At 39.1% G+C, this 14,197-nt stretch overlaps 30 non-coding genes and 1 pseudogene across 31 annotated transcripts in view; all 31 read left to right on the top strand.

Moving 5' to 3' along the window:
• The window catches only part of LOC146027235 (protein shisa-9B pseudogene), a 604,201-nt pseudogene that overhangs the window by 131,261 nt on the left and 458,743 nt on the right, over window positions 1–14,197 (top strand). The window lies entirely within an intron of this gene.
• On the top strand, window positions 321–439 carry LOC146030410 (5S ribosomal RNA). The gene has a single exon (XR_014455906.1). It is a non-coding gene; the product is annotated as a 5S ribosomal RNA (ribosomal RNA).
• Window positions 784–902, top strand: LOC146030188 (5S ribosomal RNA). The gene has a single exon (XR_014455689.1). It is a non-coding gene; the product is annotated as a 5S ribosomal RNA (ribosomal RNA).
• Window positions 1,248–1,366, top strand: LOC146031184 (5S ribosomal RNA). The gene has a single exon (XR_014456656.1). It is a non-coding gene; the product is annotated as a 5S ribosomal RNA (ribosomal RNA).
• Window positions 1,712–1,830, top strand: LOC146030364 (5S ribosomal RNA). The gene has a single exon (XR_014455862.1). It is a non-coding gene; the product is annotated as a 5S ribosomal RNA (ribosomal RNA).
• LOC146030187 (5S ribosomal RNA) lies at window positions 2,175–2,293 on the top strand. Its single transcript, XR_014455688.1, has one exon. It is a non-coding gene; the product is annotated as a 5S ribosomal RNA (ribosomal RNA).
• LOC146030186 (5S ribosomal RNA) lies at window positions 2,638–2,756 on the top strand. Its single transcript, XR_014455687.1, has one exon. It is a non-coding gene; the product is annotated as a 5S ribosomal RNA (ribosomal RNA).
• LOC146030185 (5S ribosomal RNA) lies at window positions 3,100–3,218 on the top strand. Its single transcript, XR_014455686.1, has one exon. It is a non-coding gene; the product is annotated as a 5S ribosomal RNA (ribosomal RNA).
• LOC146030183 (5S ribosomal RNA) lies at window positions 3,564–3,682 on the top strand. The gene has a single exon (XR_014455684.1). It is a non-coding gene; the product is annotated as a 5S ribosomal RNA (ribosomal RNA).
• On the top strand, window positions 4,028–4,146 carry LOC146031070 (5S ribosomal RNA). The gene has a single exon (XR_014456547.1). It is a non-coding gene; the product is annotated as a 5S ribosomal RNA (ribosomal RNA).
• On the top strand, window positions 4,493–4,611 carry LOC146030182 (5S ribosomal RNA). The gene has a single exon (XR_014455683.1). It is a non-coding gene; the product is annotated as a 5S ribosomal RNA (ribosomal RNA).
• On the top strand, window positions 4,958–5,076 carry LOC146030362 (5S ribosomal RNA). Its single transcript, XR_014455860.1, has one exon. It is a non-coding gene; the product is annotated as a 5S ribosomal RNA (ribosomal RNA).
• Window positions 5,421–5,539, top strand: LOC146030181 (5S ribosomal RNA). The gene has a single exon (XR_014455682.1). It is a non-coding gene; the product is annotated as a 5S ribosomal RNA (ribosomal RNA).
• Window positions 5,885–6,003, top strand: LOC146031183 (5S ribosomal RNA). The gene has a single exon (XR_014456655.1). It is a non-coding gene; the product is annotated as a 5S ribosomal RNA (ribosomal RNA).
• LOC146031964 (5S ribosomal RNA) lies at window positions 6,349–6,467 on the top strand. Its single transcript, XR_014457415.1, has one exon. It is a non-coding gene; the product is annotated as a 5S ribosomal RNA (ribosomal RNA).
• On the top strand, window positions 6,812–6,930 carry LOC146030180 (5S ribosomal RNA). The gene has a single exon (XR_014455681.1). It is a non-coding gene; the product is annotated as a 5S ribosomal RNA (ribosomal RNA).
• LOC146030179 (5S ribosomal RNA) lies at window positions 7,275–7,393 on the top strand. The gene has a single exon (XR_014455680.1). It is a non-coding gene; the product is annotated as a 5S ribosomal RNA (ribosomal RNA).
• LOC146030176 (5S ribosomal RNA) lies at window positions 7,737–7,855 on the top strand. The gene has a single exon (XR_014455679.1). It is a non-coding gene; the product is annotated as a 5S ribosomal RNA (ribosomal RNA).
• On the top strand, window positions 8,201–8,319 carry LOC146030175 (5S ribosomal RNA). Its single transcript, XR_014455678.1, has one exon. It is a non-coding gene; the product is annotated as a 5S ribosomal RNA (ribosomal RNA).
• LOC146030174 (5S ribosomal RNA) lies at window positions 8,665–8,783 on the top strand. The gene has a single exon (XR_014455677.1). It is a non-coding gene; the product is annotated as a 5S ribosomal RNA (ribosomal RNA).
• LOC146033001 (5S ribosomal RNA) lies at window positions 9,128–9,246 on the top strand. The gene has a single exon (XR_014458411.1). It is a non-coding gene; the product is annotated as a 5S ribosomal RNA (ribosomal RNA).
• Window positions 9,591–9,709, top strand: LOC146030173 (5S ribosomal RNA). The gene has a single exon (XR_014455676.1). It is a non-coding gene; the product is annotated as a 5S ribosomal RNA (ribosomal RNA).
• On the top strand, window positions 10,053–10,171 carry LOC146034162 (5S ribosomal RNA). The gene has a single exon (XR_014459568.1). It is a non-coding gene; the product is annotated as a 5S ribosomal RNA (ribosomal RNA).
• On the top strand, window positions 10,516–10,634 carry LOC146030172 (5S ribosomal RNA). The gene has a single exon (XR_014455675.1). It is a non-coding gene; the product is annotated as a 5S ribosomal RNA (ribosomal RNA).
• Window positions 10,980–11,098, top strand: LOC146030170 (5S ribosomal RNA). Its single transcript, XR_014455672.1, has one exon. It is a non-coding gene; the product is annotated as a 5S ribosomal RNA (ribosomal RNA).
• LOC146030169 (5S ribosomal RNA) lies at window positions 11,443–11,561 on the top strand. Its single transcript, XR_014455671.1, has one exon. It is a non-coding gene; the product is annotated as a 5S ribosomal RNA (ribosomal RNA).
• LOC146030518 (5S ribosomal RNA) lies at window positions 11,906–12,024 on the top strand. The gene has a single exon (XR_014456009.1). It is a non-coding gene; the product is annotated as a 5S ribosomal RNA (ribosomal RNA).
• LOC146032336 (5S ribosomal RNA) lies at window positions 12,368–12,486 on the top strand. The gene has a single exon (XR_014457777.1). It is a non-coding gene; the product is annotated as a 5S ribosomal RNA (ribosomal RNA).
• On the top strand, window positions 12,832–12,950 carry LOC146032334 (5S ribosomal RNA). The gene has a single exon (XR_014457775.1). It is a non-coding gene; the product is annotated as a 5S ribosomal RNA (ribosomal RNA).
• Window positions 13,295–13,413, top strand: LOC146030168 (5S ribosomal RNA). Its single transcript, XR_014455670.1, has one exon. It is a non-coding gene; the product is annotated as a 5S ribosomal RNA (ribosomal RNA).
• Window positions 13,759–13,877, top strand: LOC146031848 (5S ribosomal RNA). The gene has a single exon (XR_014457301.1). It is a non-coding gene; the product is annotated as a 5S ribosomal RNA (ribosomal RNA).

Raw genomic sequence — 14,197 nt, 5'->3', positions numbered from 1 at the left:
TTATTCTCTTGCTATTTTAATTGGAAACTTTTTATTTTTATTGCCAATACAGACATTTTGGAGAGGTCAAACAGACACAATAGCCATCACCTAAAAACTTACCACACTGTTTAGGCCCAATTCCAACTGCTTTTGGCAGCTAAACAGTGTTGAGCCTCTTTAGTAGTTTAATTTGAGACCACCTGCTAATATTATGTCCTGTAGGTCTTTTTACATTACCAACACATGATTTTTTTCAGTAAGCCAATACAGTTAGGAAACTTTTTTATTAACTTACCTTGTTAAAGAAGAAGAGGAGGGCAAAAAAGTGCCTGCATCTCACCTACAGCCATACCACATTGGATATACCCAATCCCGTCTGATCTTGGAAGCTAAGCAGTGTTGGGCCTGGTTAGTACTTGGGTGGGAGACCACATGGGAACACCAGGTGCTGTAGGTTTTTTACCATTACTGGCAAATTGTTTTTATTCTCTAGCTATTTAAATTGAAAACTTTATCTTTATATTGCCAATACAGACATTTGGGAGAGGTCAAACAGACACAATAGCCATCACCTAAAGACTTACCACACTGTTTAGGCCCAATTCCAACTGCTTTTGGCAGCTAAACAGTGTTGAGCCTTTTAGTAGATTAATTTGAGACCACCTGCTAATATTATGTCCTGTAGGTCTTTTTACATTACCAACACATGATTTTTTTCAGTAAGCCAATACAGTTAGGAAACTTTTTTATTAGCTTACCTGGTTATAGAAGTAGAAGAGGGCAAAAAAGTGCCTGTATCTCACCTACAGCCATACCACATTGGATACGCCCAATCTCGTCTGATCTTGGAAGCTAAGCAGTGTTGGGCCTGGTTAGTACTTGGGTGGGAGACCACATGGGAACACCAGGTGCTGTAGGTTTTTTCCCATTACTGGCAAATTGTTTTTATTCTCTTGCTATTTTAATTGGAAACGTTTTATTTTTATTGCCAATACAGACATTTGGGAGAGGTCAAACAGACACAATAGGCATCACCTAAAAACTTACCACACTGTTTAGGCCCAATTCCAACTGCTTTTGGCAGCTAAACAGTGTTGAGCCTCTTTAGTAGTTTAATTTGAGACCACCTGCTAATATTATGTCCTATAGGTCTTTTTACATTACCAACACATGATTTTTTTCAGTAAGCCAATACAGTTAGGAAACTTTTTTATTAACTTACCTTGTTATAGAAGTAGAAGAGGGCAAAAAAGTGCCTGCATCTCACCTACAGCAATACCACATTGGATATGCCCAATCCCGTCTGATCTTGGAAGCTAAGCAGTGTTGGGCCTGGTTAGTACTTGGGTGGGAGACCACATGGGAACACCAGGTGCTGTAGGTTTTTTACCATTACTGGCAAATTGTTTTTATTCTCTAGCTATTTAAATTGAAAACTTTATCTTTTTATTGCCAATACAGACATTTGGGAGAGGTCAAACAGACACAATAGCCATCACCTAAAGACTTACCACACTGTTTCGGCCCAATTCCAACTGCTTTTGGCAGCTAAACAGTGTTGAGCCTCTTTAGTAGTTTAATTTGAGACCACCTGCTAATATTATGTCCTATAGGTCTTTTTACATTACCAACACATGATTTTTTTCAGTAAGCCAATACAGTTAGGAAACTTTTTTATTAACTTACCTTGTTATAGAAGTAGAAGAGGGCAAAAAAGTGCCTGCATCTCACCTACAGCCATACCACATTGGATATGCCCAATCCCGTCTGATCTTGGAAGCTAAGCAGTGTTGGGCCTGGTTAGTACTTGGGTGGGAGACCACATGGGAACACCAGGTGCTGTAGGTTTTTTACCATTACTGGCAAATTGTTTTTATTCTCTAGCTATTTAAATTGAAAACTTTATCTTTTTATTGCCAATACAGACATTTGGGAGAGGTCAAACAGACACAATAGCCATCACCTAAAGACTTACCACACTGTTTCGGCCCAATTCCAACTGCTTTTGGCAGCTAAACAGTGTTGAGCCTTTTAGTAGATTAATTTGAGACCACCTGCTAATATTATGTCCTGTAGGTCTTTTTACATTACCAACACATGATTTTTTTCAGTAAGCCAATACAGTTAGGAAACTTTTTTATTAGCTTACCTTGTTATAGAAGTAGAAGAGGGCAAAAAAGTGCCTGTATCTCACCTACAGCCATACCACATTGGATACGCCCAATCTCGTCTGATCTTGGAAGCTAAGCAGTGTTGGGCCTGGTTAGTACTTGGGTGGGAGACCACATGGGAACACCAGGTGCTGTAGGTTTTTTCCCATTACTGGCAAATTGTTTTTATTCTCTAGCTATTTAAATTGAAAACTTTATCTTTTTATTGCCAATACAGACATTTGGTAGAGGTCAAACAGACACAATAGCCATCACCTAAAGACTTACCACACTGTTTAGGCCCAATTCCAACTGCTTTTGGCAGCTAAACAGTGTTAAGCCTTTTAGTAGATTAATTTGAGACCACCTGCTAATATTATGTCATGTAGGTCTTTTTACATTACCCACACATGATTTTTTTCAGTAAGCCAATACAGTTAGGAAACTTTTTTATTAGCTTACCTGGTTATAGAAGTAGAAGAGGGCAAAAAAGTGCCTGTATCTCACCTACAGCCATACCACATTGGATACGCCCAATCTCGTCTGATCTTGGAAGCTAAGCAGTGTTGGGCCTGGTTAGTACTTGGGTGGGAGACCACATGGGAACACCAGGTGCTGTAGGTTTTTTCCCATTACTGGCAAATTGTTTTTATTATCTAGCTATTTAAATTGGAAACTTTTTTTTTATTGCCAGTACAGACATTTGGGAGAGGTCAAACAGACAGAATAGCCATCACCTAAAAACTTACCACACTGTTTAGGCCCAATTCCAACTGCTTTTGGCAGCTAAACAGTGTTGAGCCTCTTTAGTAGTTTAATTTGAGACCACCTGCTAATATTATGTCCTGTAGGTCTTTTTACATTACCAACACATGATTTTTTTCAGTAAGCCAATACATTTAGGAAACTTTTATATTAGCTTACCTGGTTATAGAAGTAGAAGAGGGCAAAAAAGTGCCGGTATCTCACCTACAGCCATACCACATTGGATACGCCCAATCTCGTCTGATCTTGGAAGCTAAGCAGTGTTGGGCCTGGTTAGTACTTGGGTGGGAGACCACATGGGAACACCAGGTGCTGTAGGTTTTTTCCCATTACTGGCAAATTTTTTTTATTCTCTTGCTATTTTAATTGGAAACTTTTTATTTTTATTGCCAATACATACATTTGGGAGAGGTCAAACAGACACAATAGCCATCACCTAAAAACTTACCACACTGTTTAGGCCCAATTCCAACTGCTTTTGGCAGCTAAACAGTGTTGAGCCTCTTTAATAGTTTAATTTGAGACCACCTGCTAATATTATGTCCTGTAGGTCTTTTTACATTACCAACACATGATTTTTTTCAGTAAGCCAATACAGTTAGGAAACTTTTTTATTAGCTTACCTGGTTATAGAAGTAGAAGAGGGCAAAAAAGTGCCTGTATCTCACCTACAGCCATACCACATTGGATACGCCCAATCTCGTCTGATCTTGGAAGCTAAGCAGTGTTGGGCCTGGTTAGTACTTGGGTGGGAGACCACATGGGAACACCAGGTGCTGTAGGTTTTTTCCCATTACTGGCAAATTGTTTTTATTCTCTTGCTATTTTAATTGGAAACGTTTTATTTTTATTGCCAATACAGACATTTGGGAGAGGTCAAACAGACACAATAGCCATCACCTAAAAACTTACCACACTGTTTAGGCCCAATTCCAACTGCTTTTGGCAGCTAAACAGTGTTGAGCCTCTTTAGTAGTTTAATTTGAGACCACCTGCTAATATTATGTCCTGTAGGTCTTTTTACATTACCAACACATGATTTTTTTCAGTAAGCCAATACATTTAGGAAACTTTTATATTAGCTTACCTGGTTATAGAAGTAGAAGAGGGCAAAAAAGTGCCGGTATCTCTCCTACAGCCATACCACATTGGATACGCCCAATCTCGTCTGATCTTGGAAGCTAAGCAGTGTTGGGCCTGGTTAGTACTTGGGTGGGAGACCACATGGGAACACCAGGTGCTGTAGGTTTTTTTCCCATTACTGGCAAATTGTTTTTATTCTCTTGCTATTTTAATTGGAAACTTTTTATTTTTATTGCCAATACAGACATTTGGGAGAGGTCAAACAGACACAATAGCCATCACCTAAAAACTTACCACACTGTTTAGGCCCAATTCCAACTGCTTTTGGCAGCTAAACAGTGTTGAGCCTCTTTAGTAGTTTAATTTGAGACCACCTGCTAATATCATGACCTGTAGGTCTTTTTACATTACCAACACATGATTTTTTTCAGTAAGCCAACACAGTTAGGAACCTTTTTTATTAGCTTACCTGGTTATAGAAGTAGAAGAGAGCAAAAAAGTGCTGTTATCTCACCTACAGCCATACCACATTGGATACGCCCAATCTCGTCTGATCTTGGAAGCTAAGCAGTGTTGGGCCTGGTTAGTACTTGGGTGGGAGACCACATGGGAACACCAGGTGCTGTAGGTTTTTTCCCCATTACTGGCAAATTGTTTTTATTCTCTTGCTATTTTAATTGGAAACTTTTTATTTTTATTGCCAATACAGACATTTTGGAGAGGTCAAACAGACACAATAGCCATCACCTAAAAACTTACCACACTGTTTAGGCCCAATTCCAACTGCTTTTGGCAGCTAAACAGTGTTGAGCCTCTTTAGTAGTTTAATTTGAGACCACCTGCTAATATTATGTCCTGTAGGTCTTTTTACATTACCAACACATGATTTTTTTCAGTAAGCCAATACAGTTAGGAAACTTTTTTATTAACTTACCTTGTTAAAGAAGAAGAGGAGGGCAAAAAAGTGCCTGCATCTCACCTACAGCCATACCACATTGGATATGCCCAATCCCGTCTGATCTTGGAAGCTAAGCAGTGTTGGGCCTGGTTAGTACTTGGGTGGGAGACCACATGGGAACACCAGGTGCTGTAGGTTTTTTACCATTACTGGCAAATTGTTTTTATTCTCTAGCTATTTAAATTGAAAACTTTATCTTTATATTGCCAATACAGACATTTGGGAGAGGTCAAACAGACACAATAGCCATCACCTAAAGACTTACCACACTGTTTAGGCCCAATTCCAACTGCTTTTGGCAGCTAAACAGTGTTGAGCCTTTTAGTAGATTAATTTGAGACCACCTGCTAATATTATGTCCTGTAGGTCTTTTTACATTACCAACACATGATTTTTTTCAGTAAGCCAATACAGTTAGGAAACTTTTTTATTAGCTTACCTGGTTATAGAAGTAGAAGAGGGCAAAAAAGTGCCTGTATCTCACCTACAGCCATACCACATTGGATACGCCCAATCTCGTCTGATCTTGGAAGCTAAGCAGTGTTGGGCCTGGTTAGTACTTGGGTGGGAGACCACATGGGAACACCAGGTGCTGTAGGTTTTTTCCCATTACTGGCAAATTGTTTTTATTCTCTTGCTATTTTAATTGGAAACGTTTTATTTTTATTGCCAATACAGACATTTGGGAGAGGTCAAACAGACACAATAGGCATCACCTAAAAACTTACCACACTGTTTAGGCCCAATTCCAACTGCTTTTGGCAGCTAAACAGTGTTGAGCCTCTTTAGTAGTTTAATTTGAGACCACCTGCTAATATTATGTCCTATAGGTCTTTTTACATTACCAACACATGATTTTTTTCAGTAAGCCAATACAGTTAGGAAACTTTTTTATTAACTTACCTTGTTATAGAAGTAGAAGAGGGCAAAAAAGTGCCTGCATCTCACCTACAGCAATACCACATTGGATATGCCCAATCCCGTCTGATCTTGGAAGCTAAGCAGTGTTGGGCCTGGTTAGTACTTGGGTGGGAGACCACATGGGAACACCAGGTGCTGTAGGTTTTTTACCATTACTGGCAAATTGTTTTTATTCTCTAGCTATTTAAATTGAAAACTTTATCTTTTTATTGCCAATACAGACATTTGGGAGAGGTCAAACAGACACAATAGCCATCACCTAAAGACTTACCACACTGTTTCGGCCCAATTCCAACTGCTTTTGGCAGCTAAACAGTGTTGAGCCTCTTTAGTAGTTTAATTTGAGACCACCTGCTAATATTATGTCCTATAGGTCTTTTTACATTACCAACACATGATTTTTTTCAGTAAGCCAATACAGTTAGGAAACTTTTTTATTAACTTACCTTGTTATAGAAGTAGAAGAGGGCAAAAAAGTGCCTGCATCTCACCTACAGCCATACCACATTGGATATGCCCAATCCCGTCTGATCTTGGAAGCTAAGCAGTGTTGGTCCTGGTTAGTACTTGGGTGGGAGACCACATGGGAACACCAGGTGCTGTAGGTTTTTTACCATTACTGGCAAATTGTTTTTATTCTCTAGCTATTTAAATTGAAAACTTTATCTTTTTATTGCCAATACAGACATTTGGGAGAGGTCAAACAGACACAATAGCCATCACCTAAAGACTTACCACACTGTTTCGGCCCAATTCCAACTGCTTTTGGCAGCTAAACAGTGTTGAGCCTTTTAGTAGATTAATTTGAGACCACCTGCTAATATTATGTCCTGTAGGTCTTTTTACATTACCAACACATGATTTTTTTCAGTAAGCCAATACAGTTAGGAAACTTTTTTATTAGCTTACCTTGTTATAGAAGTAGAAGAGGGCAAAAAAGTGCTGGTATCTCACCTACAGCCATACCACATTGGATACGCCCAATCTCGTCTGATCTTGGAAGCTAAGCAGTGTTGGGCCTGGTTAGTACTTGGGTGGGAGACCACATGGGAACACCAGGTGCTGTAGGTTTTTTCCCATTACTGGCAAATTGTTTTTATTCTCTAGCTATTTAAATTGAAAACTTTATCTTTTTATTGCCAATACAGACATTTGGTAGAGGTCAAACAGACACAATAGCCATCACCTAAAGACTTACCACACTGTTTAGGCCCAATTCCAACTGCTTTTGGCAGCTAAACAGTGTTAAGCCTTTTAGTAGATTAATTTGAGACCACCTGCTAATATTATGTCATGTAGGTCTTTTTACATTACCCACACATGATTTTTTTCAGTAAGCCAATACAGTTAGGAAACTTTTTTATTAGCTTACCTGGTTATAGAAGTAGAAGAGGGCAAAAAAGTGCCTGTATCTCACCTACAGCCATACCACATTGGATACGCCCAATCTCGTCTGATCTTGGAAGCTAAGCAGTGTTGGGCCTGGTTAGTACTTGGGTGGGAGACCACATGGGAACACCAGGTGCTGTAGGTTTTTTCCCATTACTGGCAAATTGTTTTTATTATCTAGCTATTTAAATTGGAAACTTTTTTTTTATTGCCAGTACAGACATTTGGGAGAGGTCAAACAGACAGAATAGCCATCACCTAAAAACTTACCACACTGTTTAGGCCCAATTCCAACTGCTTTTGGCAGCTAAACAGTGTTGAGCCTCTTTAGTAGTTTAATTTGAGACCACCTGCTAATATTATGTCCTGTAGGTCTTTTTACATTACCAACACATGATTTTTTTCAGTAAGCCAATACATTTAGGAAACTTTTATATTAGCTTACCTGGTTATAGAAGTAGAAGAGGGCAAAAAAGTGCCGGTATCTCACCTACAGCCATACCACATTGGATACGCCCAATCTCGTCTGATCTTGGAAGCTAAGCAGTGTTGGGCCTGGTTAGTACTTGGGTGGGAGACCACATGGGAACACCAGGTGCTGTAGGTTTTTTCCCATTACTGGCAAATTTTTTTTATTCTCTTGCTATTTTAATTGGAAACTTTTTATTTTTATTGCCAATACATACATTTGGGAGAGGTCAAACAGACACAATAGCCATCACCTAAAAACTTACCACACTGTTTAGGCCCAATTCCAACTGCTTTTGGCAGCTAAACAGTGTTGAGCCTCTTTAATAGTTTAATTTGAGACCACCTGCTAATATTATGTCCTGTAGGTCTTTTTACATTACCAACACATGATTTTTTTCAGTAAGCCAATACAGTTAGGAAACTTTTTTATTAGCTTACCTGGTTATAGAAGTAGAAGAGGGCAAAAAAGTGCCTGTATCTCACCTACAGCCATACCACATTGGATACGCCCAATCTCGTCTGATCTTGGAAGCTAAGCAGTGTTGGGCCTGGTTAGTACTTGGGTGGGAGACCACATGGGAACACCAGGTGCTGTAGGTTTTTTCCCATTACTGGCAAATTGTTTTTATTCTCTTGCTATTTTAATTGGAAACGTTTTATTTTTATTGCCAATACAGACATTTGGGAGAGGTCAAACAGACACAATAGCCATCACCTAAACACTTACCACACTGTTTAGGCCCAATTCCAACTGCTTTTGGCAGCTAAACAGTGTTGAGCCTCTTTAGTAGTTTAATTTGAGACCACCTGCTAATATTATGTCCTATAGGTCTTTTTACATTACCAACACATGATTTTTTTCAGTAAGCCAATACAGTTAGGAAACTTTTTTATTAGCTTACCTTGTTATAGAAGTAGAAGAGGGCAAAAAAGTGCCTGTATCTCACCTACAGCCATACCACATTGGATACGCCCAATCTCGTCTGATCTTGGAAGCTAAGCAGTGTTGGGCCTGGTTAGTACTTGGGTGGGAGACCACATGGGAACACCAGGTGCTGTAGGTTTTTTCCCATTACTGGCAAATTGTCTTTATTCTCTAGCTATTTAAATTGAAAACTTTATCTTTTTATTGCCAATACAGACATTTGGTAGAGGTCAAACAGACACAATAGCCATCACCTAAAAACTTACCACACTGTTTAGGCCCAATTCCAACTGCTTTTGGCAGCTAAACAGTGTTGAGCCTTTTAGTAGATTAATTTGAGACCACCTGCTAATATTATGTCCTGTAGGTCTTTTTACATTACCAACACATGATTTTTTTCAGTAAGCCAATACAGTTAGGAAACTTTTTTATTAGCTTACCTTGTTATAGAAGTAGAAGAGGGCAAAAAAGTGCCTGTATCTCACCTACAGCCATACCACATTGGATACGCCCAATCTCGTCTGATCTTGGAAGCTAACTAGTGTTGGGCCTGGTTAGTACTTGGGTGGGAGACCACATGGGAACACCAGGTGCTGTAGGTTTTTTCCCATTACCGGCAAATTGTTTTTATTCTCTAGCTATTTAAATTGAAAACTTTATCTTTTTATTGCCAATACAGACATTTGGTAGAGGTCAAACAGACACAATAGCCATCACCTAAAGACTTACCACACTGTTTAGGCCCAATTCCAACTGCTTTTGGCAGCTAAACAGTGTTAAGCCTTTTAGTAGATTAATTTGAGACCACCTGCTAATATTATGTCCTGTAGGTCTTTTTACATTACCCACACATGATTTTTTTCAGTAAGCCAATACAGTTAGGAAACTTTTTTATTAGCTTACCTGGTTATAGAAGTAGAAGAGGGCAAAAAAGTGCCTGTATCTCACCTACAGCCATACCACATTGGATACGCCCAATCTCGTCTGATCTTGGAAGCTAAGCAGTGTTGGGCCTGGTTAGTACTTGGGTGGGAGACCACATGGGAACACCAGGTGCTGTAGGTTTTTTCCCATTACTGGCAAATTGTTTTTATTCTCTAGCTATTTAAATTGGAAACTTTTTTTTTATTGCCAGTACAGACATTTGGGAGAGGTCAAACAGACAGAATAGCCATCACCTAAAAACTTACCACACTGTTTAGGCCCAATTCCAACTGCTTTTGGCAGCTAAACAGTGTTGAGCCTCTTTAGTAGTTTAATTTGAGACCACCTGCTAATATTATGTCCTGTAGGTCTTTTTACATTACCAACACATGATTTTTTTCAGTAAGCCAATACATTTAGGAAACTTTTATATTAGCTTACCTGGTTATAGAAGTAGAAGAGGGCAAAAAAGTGCCGGTATCTCACCTACAGCCATACCACATTGGATACGCCCAATCTTGTCTGATCTTGGAAGCTAAGCAGTGTTGGGCCTGGTTAGTACTTGGGTGGGAGACCACATGGGAACACCAGATGCTGTAGGTTTTTTACCATTACTGGCAAATTGTTTTTATTCTCTTGCTATTTTAATTGGAAACTTTTTATTTTTATTGCCAACACAGACATTTGGGAGAGGTCAAACAGACACAATAGCCATCACCTAAAGACTTACCACACTGTTTAGGCCCAATTCCAACTGCTTTTGGCAGCTAAACAGTGTTGAGCCTTTTAGTAGATTAATTTGAGACCACCTGCTAATATTATGTCCTGTAGGTCTTTTTACATTACCCACACATGATTTTTTTCAGTAAGCCAATACAGTTAGGAAACTTTTTTATTAGCTTACCTGGTTATAGAAGTAGAAGAGGACAAAAAAGTGCCTGTATCTCACCTACAGCCATACCACATTGGATACGCCCAATCTCGTCTGATCTTGGAAGCTAAGCAGTGTTGGGCCTGGTTAGTACTTGGGTGGGAGACCACATGGGAACACCAGGTGCTGTAGGTTTTTTCCCATTACTGGCAAATTGTTTTTATTCTCTTGCTATTTTAATTGGAAACGTTTTATTTTTATTGCCAATACAGACATTTGGGAGAGGTCAAACAGACACAATAGCCATCACCTAAAAACTTACCACACTGTTTAGGCCCAATTCCAACTGCTTTTGGCAGCTAAACAGTGTTGAGCCTCTTTAGTAGTTTAATTTGAGACCACCTGCTAATATTATGTCCTATAGGTCTTTTTACATTACCAACACATGATTTTTTTCAGTAAGCCAATACAGTTAGGAAACTTTTTTATTAGCTTACCTTGTTATAGAAGTAGAAGAGGGCAAAAAAGTGCCTGTATCTCACCTACAGCCATACCACATTGGATACGCCCAATCTCGTCTGATCTTGGAAGCTAAGCAGTGTTGGGCCTGGTTAGTACTTGGGTGGGAGACCACATGGGAACACCAGGTGCTGTAGGTTTTTTCCCATTACTGGCAAATTGTTTTTATTCTCTAGCTATTTAAATTGAAAACTTTATCTTTTTATTGCCAATACAGACATTTGGTAGAGGTCAAACAGACACAATAGCCATCACCTAAAGACTTACCACACTGTTTAGGCCCAATTCCAACTGCTTTTGGCAGCTAAACAGTGTTGAGCCTTTTAGTAGATTAATTTGAGACCACCTGCTAATATTATGTCCTGTAGGTCTTTTTACATTACCAACACATGATTTTTTTCAGTAAGCCAATACAGTTAGGAAACTTTTTTATTAGCTTACCTTGTTATAGAAGTAGAAGAGGGCAAAAAAGTGCCTGTATCTCACCTACAGCCATACCACATTGGATACGCCCAATCTCGTCTGATCTTGGAAGCTAAGCAGTGTTGGGCCTGGTTAGTACTTGGGTGGGAGACCACATGGGAACACCAGGTGCTGTAGGTTTTTTCCCATTACTGGCAAATTGTTTTTATTCTCTAGCTATTTAAATTGAAAACTTTATCTTTTTATTGCCAATACAGACATTTGGTAGAGGTCAAACAGACACAATAGCCATCACCTAAAGACTTACCACACTGTTTAGGCCCAATTCCAACTGCTTTTGGCAGCTAAACAGTGTTAAGCCTTTTAGTAGATTAATTTGAGACCACCTGCTAATATTATGTCCTGTAGGTCTTTTTACATTACCCACACATGATTTTTTTCAGTAAGCCAATACAGTTAGGAAACTTTTTTATTAGCTTACCTGGTTATAGAAGTAGAAGAGGGCAAAAAAGTGCCTGTATCTCACCTACAGCCATACCACATTGGATACGCCCAATCTCGTCTGATCTTGGAAGCTAAGCAGTGTTGGGCCTGGTTAGTACTTGGTTGGGAGACCACATGGGAACACCAGGTGCTGTAGGTTTTTTCCCATTACTGGCAAATTGTTTTTATTCTCTAGCTATTTAAATTGGAAACTTTTTTTTTATTGCCAGTACAGACATTTGGGAGAGGTCAAACAGACAGAATAGCCATCACCTAAAAACTTACCACACTGTTTAGGCCCAATTCCAACTGCTTTTGGCAGCTAAACAGTGTTGAGCCTCTTTAGTAGTTTAATTTGAGACCACCTGCTAATATTATGTCCTGTAGGTCTTTTTACATTACCAACACATGATTTTTTTCAGTAAGCCAATACATTTAGGAAACTTTTATATTAGCTTACCTGGTTATAGAAGTAGAAGAGGGCAAAAAAGTGCCAGTATCTCACCTACAGCCATACCACATTGGATACGCCCAATCTCGTCTGATCTTGGAAGCTAAGCAGTGTTGGGCCTGGTTAGTACTTGGGTGGGAGACCACATGGGAACACCAGATGCTGTAGGTTTTTTACCATTACTGGCAAATTGTTTTTATTCTCTTGCTATTTTAATTGGAAACTTTTTATTTTTATTGCCAACACAGACATTTGGGAGAGGTCAAACAGACAGAATAGCCATCACCTAAAAACTTACCACACTGTTTAGGCCCAATTCCAACTGCTTTTGGCAGCTAAACAGTGTTGAGCCTCTTTAGTAGTTTAATTTGAGACCACCTGCTAATATTATGTCCTGTAGGTCTTTTTACATTACCAACACATGATTTTTTTCAGTAAGCCAATACATTTAGGAAACTTTTATATTAGCTTACCTGGTTATAGAAGTAGAAGAGGGCAAAAAAGTGCCAGTATCTCACCTACAGCCATACCACATTGGATACGCCCAATCTCGTCTGATCTTGGAAGCTAAGCAGTGTTGGGCCTGGTTAGTACTTGGGTGGGAGACCACATGGGAACACCAGATGCTGTAGGTTTTTTACCATTACTGGCAAATTGTTTTTATTCTCTTGCTATTTTAATTGGAAACTTTTTATTTTTATTGCCAACACAGACATTTGGGAGAGGTCAAACAGACACAATAGCCATCACCTAAAGACTTACCACACTGTTTAGGCCCAATTCCAACTGCTTTTGGCAGCTAAACAGTGTTGAGCCTTTTAGTAGATTAATTTGAGACCACCTGCTAATATTATGTCCTGTAGGTCTTTTTACATTACCCACACATGATTTTTTTCAGTAAGCCAATACAGTTAGGAAACTTTTTTATTAGCTTACCTGGTTATAGAAGTAGAAGAGGACAAAAAAGTGCCTGTATCTCACCTACAGCCATACCACATTGGATACGCCCAATCTCGTCTGATCTTGGAAGCTAAGCAGTGTTGGGCCTGGTTAGTACTTGGGTGGGAGACCACATGGGAACACCAGGTGCTGTAGGTTTTTTCCCATTACTGGCAAATTGTTTTTATTCTCTTGCTATTTTAATTGGAAACGTTTTATTTTTATTGCCAATACAGACATTTGGGAGAGGTCAAACAGACACAATAGCCATCACCTAAAAACTTACCACACTGTTTAGGCCCAATTCCAACTGCTTTTGGCAGCTAAACAGTGTTGAGCCTCTTTAGTAGTTTAATTTGAGACCACCTGCTAATATTATGTCCTATAGGTCTTTTTACATTACCAACACATGATTTTTTTCAGTAAGCCAATACAGTTAGGAAACTTTTTTATTAGCTTACCTTGTTATAGAAGTAGAAGAGGGCAAAAAAGTGCCTGTATCTCACCTACAGCCATACCACATTGGATACGCCCAATCTCGTCTGATCTTGGAAGCTAAGCAGTGTTGGGCCTGGTTAGTACTTGGGTGGGAGACCACATGGGAACACCAGGTGCTGTAGGTCTTTTCCCATTACTGGCAAATTGTTTTTATTCTCTAGCTATTTAAATTGAAAACTTTATCTTTTTATTGCCAATACAGACATTTGGTAGAGGTCAAACAGACACAATAGCCATCACCTAAAGACTTACCACACTGTTTAGGCCCAATTCCAACTGCTTTTGGCAGCTAAACAGTGTTGAGCCTTTTAGTAGATTAATTTGAGACCACCTGCTAATATTATGTCCTGTAGGTCTTTTTACATTACCAACACATGATTTTTTTCAGTAAGCCAATACAGTTAGGAAACTTTTTTATTAGCTTACCTTGTTATAGAAGTAGAAG

Source organism: Crinia signifera, chromosome 8 (genome assembly GCF_055691185.1).
Source record: "Crinia signifera chromosome 8, ASM5569118v1, whole genome shotgun sequence".
NCBI lineage: Eukaryota > Metazoa > Chordata > Amphibia > Anura > Myobatrachidae > Crinia > Crinia signifera.
Note: the sequence above shows the minus strand (reverse complement) of the source record. Positions and strands in the feature narration are given on the sequence as shown.